This window comes from Aptenodytes forsteri, unplaced genomic scaffold (assembly GCF_000699145.1).
Source record: "Aptenodytes forsteri isolate BGI_AS27 unplaced genomic scaffold, ASM69914v1 Scaffold79, whole genome shotgun sequence".
Lineage (NCBI taxonomy): Eukaryota > Metazoa > Chordata > Aves > Sphenisciformes > Spheniscidae > Aptenodytes > Aptenodytes forsteri.
The window spans coordinates 4,297,241-4,305,222 of record NW_008794776.1 but is presented as its reverse complement, the minus strand read 5'-3'; positions in this window follow the sequence as shown (position 1 = coordinate 4,305,222).

Sequence of the window (7,982 nt, the reverse complement as noted above, 5' to 3'; positions counted from 1 at the left end):
CTCCCATCAAGAACTCTCTCTTGAACCCAGTTGGTTTAAAGCTGATAAATGACATAATTAATGCCACGGAGGAAGCAAACAAGGCATGAGGACCTCTGTTTCCCACAGTACAAGAAGTAGTGAGCACTAAATGAAATTACCAAAAACCATAATGAAACACAAGGCAGAACTTTTTCAAGAAAGCGGATTAAATTGCCACAGGATGTTGTGAAAACCTATCACTGGACCAGGAGAAAAGCGACAAAGGTATCCTTTAGCACAGCATTAACTCTGCTACTGTTATTAGCAACCCCCTGCATGGGGATGTGAAAGCAATGCCCTCTTTACTCTGGGTTGACATTAGTTGATTTTTGAAGCCTAGTTCCTTGGATGCTCCATGACTGCCTAATTCTATGCTCAAGAAGAAATTCATCACTTGAGTCCTACAACTGGTGACTTTGATAACTTAAACTAATGTGGTGGTCAGACTAGCTCAATGCAGCGGGATGATTTTCACCTGAGGATCCTTAAAAGTTCCCTAGGAAATGCATGAATACATTAGCAGAAATTTGATTGAATGAGCTCAGTAACATCATTTGGAAGACAGAAGAAGCCACCATGCCATTTTGCCTGATCTATATGTACAGCAATTTCCAAGTTGCTATACACACACACATACATATATACAGACACATACATTTACATATATATGTATGTGTGCAGATATTTATAAAAGCAACCACAGCCTTTCAGTTGTGTGTGCTGTGATTCATCAGCAGCAATAGTTTTTGGCAGGGACATAATTTCAAATCTTCTGCTGAGGATGCCTGCCAAAACGTTGTTGGACAGAGATAGGATGAAGAAAGTTATTTATAAATGGGGATAATTAGGTCCTATGCTTATTAGTGTTGGGAATGAGACAGAAAGACGACATGTGTAGTAATGAGTATTGTAATGAGAAGATGCTCTCCATGATTTTCTACTTGTTGATCAAAAAAAAAAAAAAAATCCCAGGTAAAATAACATCATTATGTGCTGCTCCCAGGTAGGAGATTCAGACTCGGGGGAGGGGGGGTGTTACGCTGTAGGACAGGTCTCAATTATACTAATGCAAGTTTGGAATACTTCCACAGGATCCAGGTGCTGATTGTTGTAACTGAGATTAGACTCTGTTTCCTCAGTCCTGAACTTTTTGTGTTCAGGCAAAAATAAACACTGAACAGACATAGAAACTGTACTAACTCCTCTTATTTGGAAGCAACAGCTCTCGACCACGCTGTCAGGAGAGAGCGCTGCTCAGTCTGATGCTGTGCTCATCATTTCTGTCAGCAGAGGCAAGGCTATTTCTGTGTCTCATCAGTCATGTAGATAATTTACATCCCTTTTTTCTTGAGAAATACCGTCACTGGGACAAATTCATCTTTCCACTGGTATTCTCCCTAGAGGTATAAACCCAGCAAACGCAGTGTGAAATTCATCCACACAGGGTCTGAAAGGAGCTTGTGCTCACAGAGTCTCTGTAGAGCACCCAGGACAATGCTCTCAGGCCATTTCTTACTGAAGTGTTTGTCACACAGTAAGTCAAGAGAATAGCAATTAATATTCAAGAATTCTTAGCTCCTGGCTTTATACCATGCTTAGTAGATAGTGCGACTAATGTGTAATAAGACACTTAAGCAGACATCTGTGTTTAAACAGTTGAATATCCCATTAACTTTTCTTACTTCTCAAGCTATTTGGACTGATGTCACAGTGCTTGGGGTTTTTAAGGTGCCAAGCTCCTGAAGTCTCAAGTAAACACTTGCTTATGGGGGTTTCTGAGTTTTCACTAGAGGTGAGGAAAAAAAAGTCTTCGGCATTGCAGAGAAAAGCTTGAAATACGAAAATTCTACCTCTCCAAAACTCCCCAAACCTGAGAAAAATAAGTGTCAAGCTCATTATTTCTCCTGAAAAGTGTGGGGTTTTTAAACACTGGCACACTACTGACAAGGTCCACTGACTTCAGAAGGATTATTCATGTACTTAAAGGTAGGTGGAGTCAAAGCAAGTGCTTTGCTTGGTCTGGGCCTTAGTCTCTCTGAAACAGAGGTGGTGTTCTGAAAACCCGTCTAGTTAAGTCTGAGCTGCTGCTATTTCTGCTGTGTCAACAGCAGAGAATGTCACGTATGTGGCTGACTATCTTGTGGGTTCTCCAGACCTGTCGTTAGCGCCCCAAAAACTATTTCATCCCAGGGTTTTGCCTACTCAGCCTCAATGCAAGCTTGTATGTGAAAACACTGCATTTAAATGCTTGTTTCCAAAAAAAGGAACGGCGGGGTTTAGACAGCATGTGCCAATCCCATCCCTAGGGTGATTTTTCTGAAGTAAAGCAGGGAATATCTGAAACAGCTCCTGACAGAGAGGTAGGAAAGAATATGCATTTTGAGGGAGTTAGAATTTTGCCTTTATATTTCTTGTAAATAATTAAATGGATTGTTAAGACTAGAAGTCTCCTAAATTGTGTAAATATGTACATCACAGTACCTCAAATGATTTTACAAGCAGAGTGCTCTCTTTCCTGCTAAGTGAATTTTGCAGATCATGTCTTTTAAAGGTTTGCCAAAAGCAGAGCTGGGTTTAGGCCCTAGACTCTGGTGCCTAAATTAATATTTAATAACTATCAACTAATATTTAATAACTATCTGTTGCTACAGAAGCCAACACTGTCAAGTCCATAACAACTACAAATCTCTTTTCTAAAACAGAAAAAAGATAAAGAAAATGGTGTAAAGAGAGATCAGGTGAACTTTGCAAAAGCAGCAAATGGTGTTGCAAAAGCAAATTCTCACTTGCTAATCAGGATTAGGAAAAATGCCTGAGTTCTGTTTCATTGTTGTGAGCTATCAGCAGCACCTGTGCTTTGGTAGCAAAATAAAAGTTTACTGTTATCTAAGACAAAAACGTTGAGGGGGGGAAGGCAGTCCTTGAGGCAATAATATGAAATCCCCTTTTGTTTCCTGGATAGTGATTACAGTAAAATACTTTGCTTATGTTTCCATTCCTTAGACCATCTGTTTCAAATTAAACCCTTCTGGCGTGACACATCATTATTTATTAGAGCGTTACATTAGATAATGCAGTGTTAGTATTGCTGTTAAAAACCCTTAGTTTCATGAGTATGACTTCAGGGGCAGAACTGGATGTGTTTACTTAATGAAAGGGCTAGAGACTGTGTTAATAAAACTAGTTTACCAGTTCAGAAATTACTTTTTTTTTTTAGGTCTTTCCTTTCACAAATATATTTTTGGTGTGTCTTTTGATTTGTAACTCTGAATGTTTGTGTTTGGCAGAGTGAAACCTTCTGGTTTTAAATGACTGAAAGCTAAGATACTGAGAAGGACTCGTTGGTAATAAACTGTTAGACACCTAAAGCTGAAAACACAATACCCTGTACATGATGGGGTAACATCCGTTTTCATAAATCTGCAATGCCCTGTAGCATTCAAGGCACACACCCATGTGATTTGAGAGCAACTGAAGATCTGGCAGGTAACACCCCCCACCCCTGAAGAAGTTCTCTAAAAGCTTCTATTCTTGCCCCCTGTAGCAACTCTTTTCGCATGCTTTCTGTCAGAGGCAAGGCTTCATAACACCGATACGCGGAAGACAGACTTTTATCCTAGAGCTATCCTGTCATTGCAGTCTTAACCATTTTGGGACAATTTAAGAAGTACAAGAGCTTGCAAGAAGATTTTTTTTAAATTCTCAGTGTTAATGAGACGTTAGTCACAGTGTACTAAAGAGGCTTACTCCTTTCTAAAGGAGTAAGGCAAGAGATTCAGTCACAGGAAAGAAGCAGTTCCTCACAGCTGTATTTGAGATACTTGAGTTTACCAGTGATACCCAGCGTTACTAAAAATATTTCTTTCAATCTACTTCTGTTAGAAAGACAGTGACTGTGAGTGTAAAATTAAGAAATGGATTAATCTTTCGTGATATAAAGACCTTCTGTGCTCTAGATAAGGTGAAGCCTAGTTTTAAATATGCTTATAGAGAGTGTGTCTGAGGAAGAGGACAAGTCTTTCATCCTAAATAAGCTTCTCTCTCATTTTTTTCTGGTCAAAAGAGATCTGAAGGATCCTGTAGTGGGTGATTCACAACACCTAGATTAAATTCAAGATCTGAATCACTGCTAACATATATATATGTAGACTTTCTTTCATGCCAAAATCTCCCTAAATTTTATGCTGTATTTAACCAACACAGTACTTGCGTGGTTGTGCTTACCCTTCAGTGATGCGGTCAGATATGGTCAGGAAGCCAGTATCTGCTTCAAAATCTTTTATTTTTTTAACTGGTCAAGTCATACAAACCGAAGTTGCTTAAAAGCAGTATTCTCTCTTGCTCTATAAAAAAAATGTATTAAGTGAGCTTAAGTAGCATCATTTTATAACCCAAAAGGTTAAACTAGTGTATCATTTAAATTTTGCTGCGTCTGAAGCATGCCAGGATGACATCAATATTTCATTTAAGAAGGCCAGCAGTAAGTCCACAGTATATGTCTGAATACATTTGGATCAATAGACATAATGTTTCCTTTTTTTCTCTCTCTCTGTCTCTTTTGAGAATAAATTTACAGATTTTTTTTACATTGGGAAAGTGATGCATGGTGAGTAAATGCGCTTGGGAAAAGGCTTTTCAAAACCACATTTTCCTCATTTCAAATGTCCTTTTATTACTCTAATTGTTTTGTTAAAAAAAAAAAGCCTGAAAGTTCATAAATTTTGCTTGCCAATTGTAGGCTGGAGACCTGCCTTTGCTCTCCCTGTAGCTAATGATAAAACATCCAAACACTGACTCATGGCTGTAGTGATCCAGGTCCCGTACAGAAAACAGAAGTTCTTCGTATTCCTCGTGTAGCGAAGTTAACCCGGAGGGCTGCCGTTGCTCCTCCTGTTGCCACAAGGTTTTTCTGCCTGCCACGGGAAAGCAACACTGTTTGTCAGGCCACATCTGCGCTGACTTTTCTGCCAGCCATACTGGCTTTCTGACTTCTGTTTTGCTTTGTTCTGGTCACAACGTAGTTAAGAGGCCACCCTAACCTTGGGCACCTTGCTTGAAGTTATCTCTGCATCTAGCCACAGAAATGGGATAAACCCCTGGGAATCATCCCCGAGTGTTGGTCCTATGGCATCAGTAGCACTGTTTTAGCTAACAGATTAATTCCATTAGTGGGTACCACCAGTAGGTTGTTATCCTCTTAGATGGATTTTCTGCTCGCAGATGAAATACAGTACAATAAAACCGGATTAGAATAGTAGCAATATGGATATATATAAAAAGCAAAGATCAAGAAGTTAAGCAGCTATTAATGTAACGCAGGACTGTATATTCAAGCTAGTGGCATCTTTCAACAAATTATTTTTAGAGATTTTTTTTTAACCTAATTGAATTGCAAATTTTACAAAACGGTAAACATAATTTAATTAACAATAACATTTTTGGATTTACTGAGTAAAATCTAAGATAATCTCAAAAGACTTTTGCACATAAATTGTGTAAGTCCATTAGTACCTAAACCAAGCAAAAATAAACTGCAGAATGTGAGCACGTGCACAGGAGATTTCTGATGGTGAAGTGTTACCACAGAAGAATGACATCCAAAATGCAGCACTGAGGCGAACAATCAGTATTATCCATTTTCATTTTCTAGCACAGTGAGTTTGCCCAGATGTTCAGCAATACATTTTTGCTGAGGAAACAGTTTTGATTATTGCTTAACAACAGTCTCAAACTTTTCTGGCAGAGAGCTGAGTTCAGCCCTGGTGTAAGTTGGTGCCACTGTCGTGCACTTGGGAAACTTGCCTGTGTTTATGCTGGGATTTTGACCTCAAGTGTCAGATTATGTGTGCAATCGATGCACCTTTAAGCACTGAAATTTCAAAGCGAACCATATGATTTTGGAATTCATTTCAAGCAATTGAGAGATTTATCAGGAATTGCACTATTTGTCCCATCCAGCTTCAGCTGTCCCCAAGTGAGTGATGGTATCTGGTGCAGTTTTTTCCTTCTTTTGTGAGTTGTTGGAGGTCAAATATGGCAACTGGGATTGTGGGCAAGTGGGACAGTTAATGGAGAATGAGTGTTACGAGGGATAAAAGAGAAAAGGCATTACGGGGGGAAAAGATTTAGAAGTCATTTGCAGGAAGCTAGGAGACTGAGAACTGGGGAAAAAGAACTGTGCTATTTATGAGGAATTGGATGTGAAGTTTTGAAAAGAAACTTTTTCCTTCTGGGCTCTTAAAAAGAAAGAACATAGTATAAATACAGTATAAATACACACACCTGCCTCTATGATAAGGGCTAATACTTCCAAGATAAAGAATCAAATTAAAATTGTAAAGCTATATGAGAAGAAACAGAAAGCTGAGTACCTTAAATATAGAGAATGAGGCAGGCAAGAAGGATAAAGGAGGGGAAAAAGCCATCTAGCCTGCAGCAAATTTTCATCAGGGTCTCCGATTCACTTGTTTGACCCCTGGGGGCCACTCTTGATCTGTAAAATGTCCTGGAGCCGAAGGACCTGTCACACAGTCAGGTCTGCTCCTCCGTCTGCACCATGTATGTGTGAGACAGAGACACAAAGTGGTGGACAGGGGAAAGACACGCAGCTGGGAAAGCTGGAAAGTGGTTTAACTTCTTCAGCAGAAAGACCATTTTCTTTTGGGCAGGCACAGCGTCCTCGTCGTTCTGCTGTAAGTCCCGCAGAACGGAGGAGCCTGTTAGCACCGTGACTAAGCAGAACAGGTCCCTGTGTGCTTGGGGGAGGGAACAGACCGTATTTTCAGTTGGTCTGGGGTCACTCACACTGATTGAAATCTGGCTGTTGGCAGCTGGCTTATTAGTGGAGTAACACGAATAGTGCAATTTGTAGTGTGGGGAATGTGGATATGGAGGCAAGGCTTGAACAGGTGGACAGGAATGATAAGAATGCATAAATAAATATGCAAAGGCTGAATAATGGGATCTGTAAAATCTGCCAGCATCCCGAGATCCACATTCAGTAGCATTTCTGTCACCATATGCAAACTGCTGAATTTAACGGGTAGAAATCAGTGCTGAATTTTGGATGTCAGCTCAGAAAAAAGGGGCTCTGCCCTGTTCTGCTGCTCTTTCCCCAAGGCTTCTGTTGTGAAGTTATTAAGACAGTACCATTGCTGATCTACGGATAATTAACGTTCCAGTTCGACCACATAGTTTCTTCTGCACAACGCAATGCTGGTGGAGCTAAACTGAGATCTTCCTTCTGAAAGAAGTCTCCTTGTGAAGCGCGGAGCAGTGTTCAAGGGGACACAACGCTGCTCCTTGTACGAGGTGGGGACGGGAATGCCCAGCCCCGGCGTAAGCCAGCTCAGCTCCGCTCAGACCAGCTGGCTGGTGACCGCTTGCGTTTCCCAAAACCCAGGTTCCGGGTTTCCAATGCCAGGAACCCAATGCTGACTGTACGAGACTGATTCCTACGTAAGTCAGCTCAGGGCTTGTAACTAAACATGATGCACGCTCTACCCGTGAAAGTTGCAGCCTCCTCTTCGTGCCGGGGAGCGCTCACACTGGCACCTGCATTGGGTGGTGAAAACCAGGCAGGGCTGGAGGTGATCTCCCTGCCCAGCCCCCACCGGGCTCCCAGTGACCCGGCTGGGCCAGAAACCGGTTTTGGACTGGCCAGGCAGGATCAGCCCCTTCAGCCTGCTGCCCAGGCCTCCGGCTTGACCCCTGCGCAGCCCGGCTGAGGGAGGCTGAGCTCGGGCTGCCCAGAGGACAAGGCCAAGGCCCGCGAGGCGGGCTCAAGTCCCCCGGCACCGCCCGAGCGCCTCAGACCCCGCGGCTGAGCGAGAGGGGATCGCCCTCCCCGCGACAAGGAAGGGCTTGTGCAGCGCCGGGCGCCCGGTCCCTCCCGCCCCGCTCCAGGAGCCTTCGCGGAGGAATCTTGCCCCACGCCGCGCTCCGTCCGGGGCGGGGCGGCG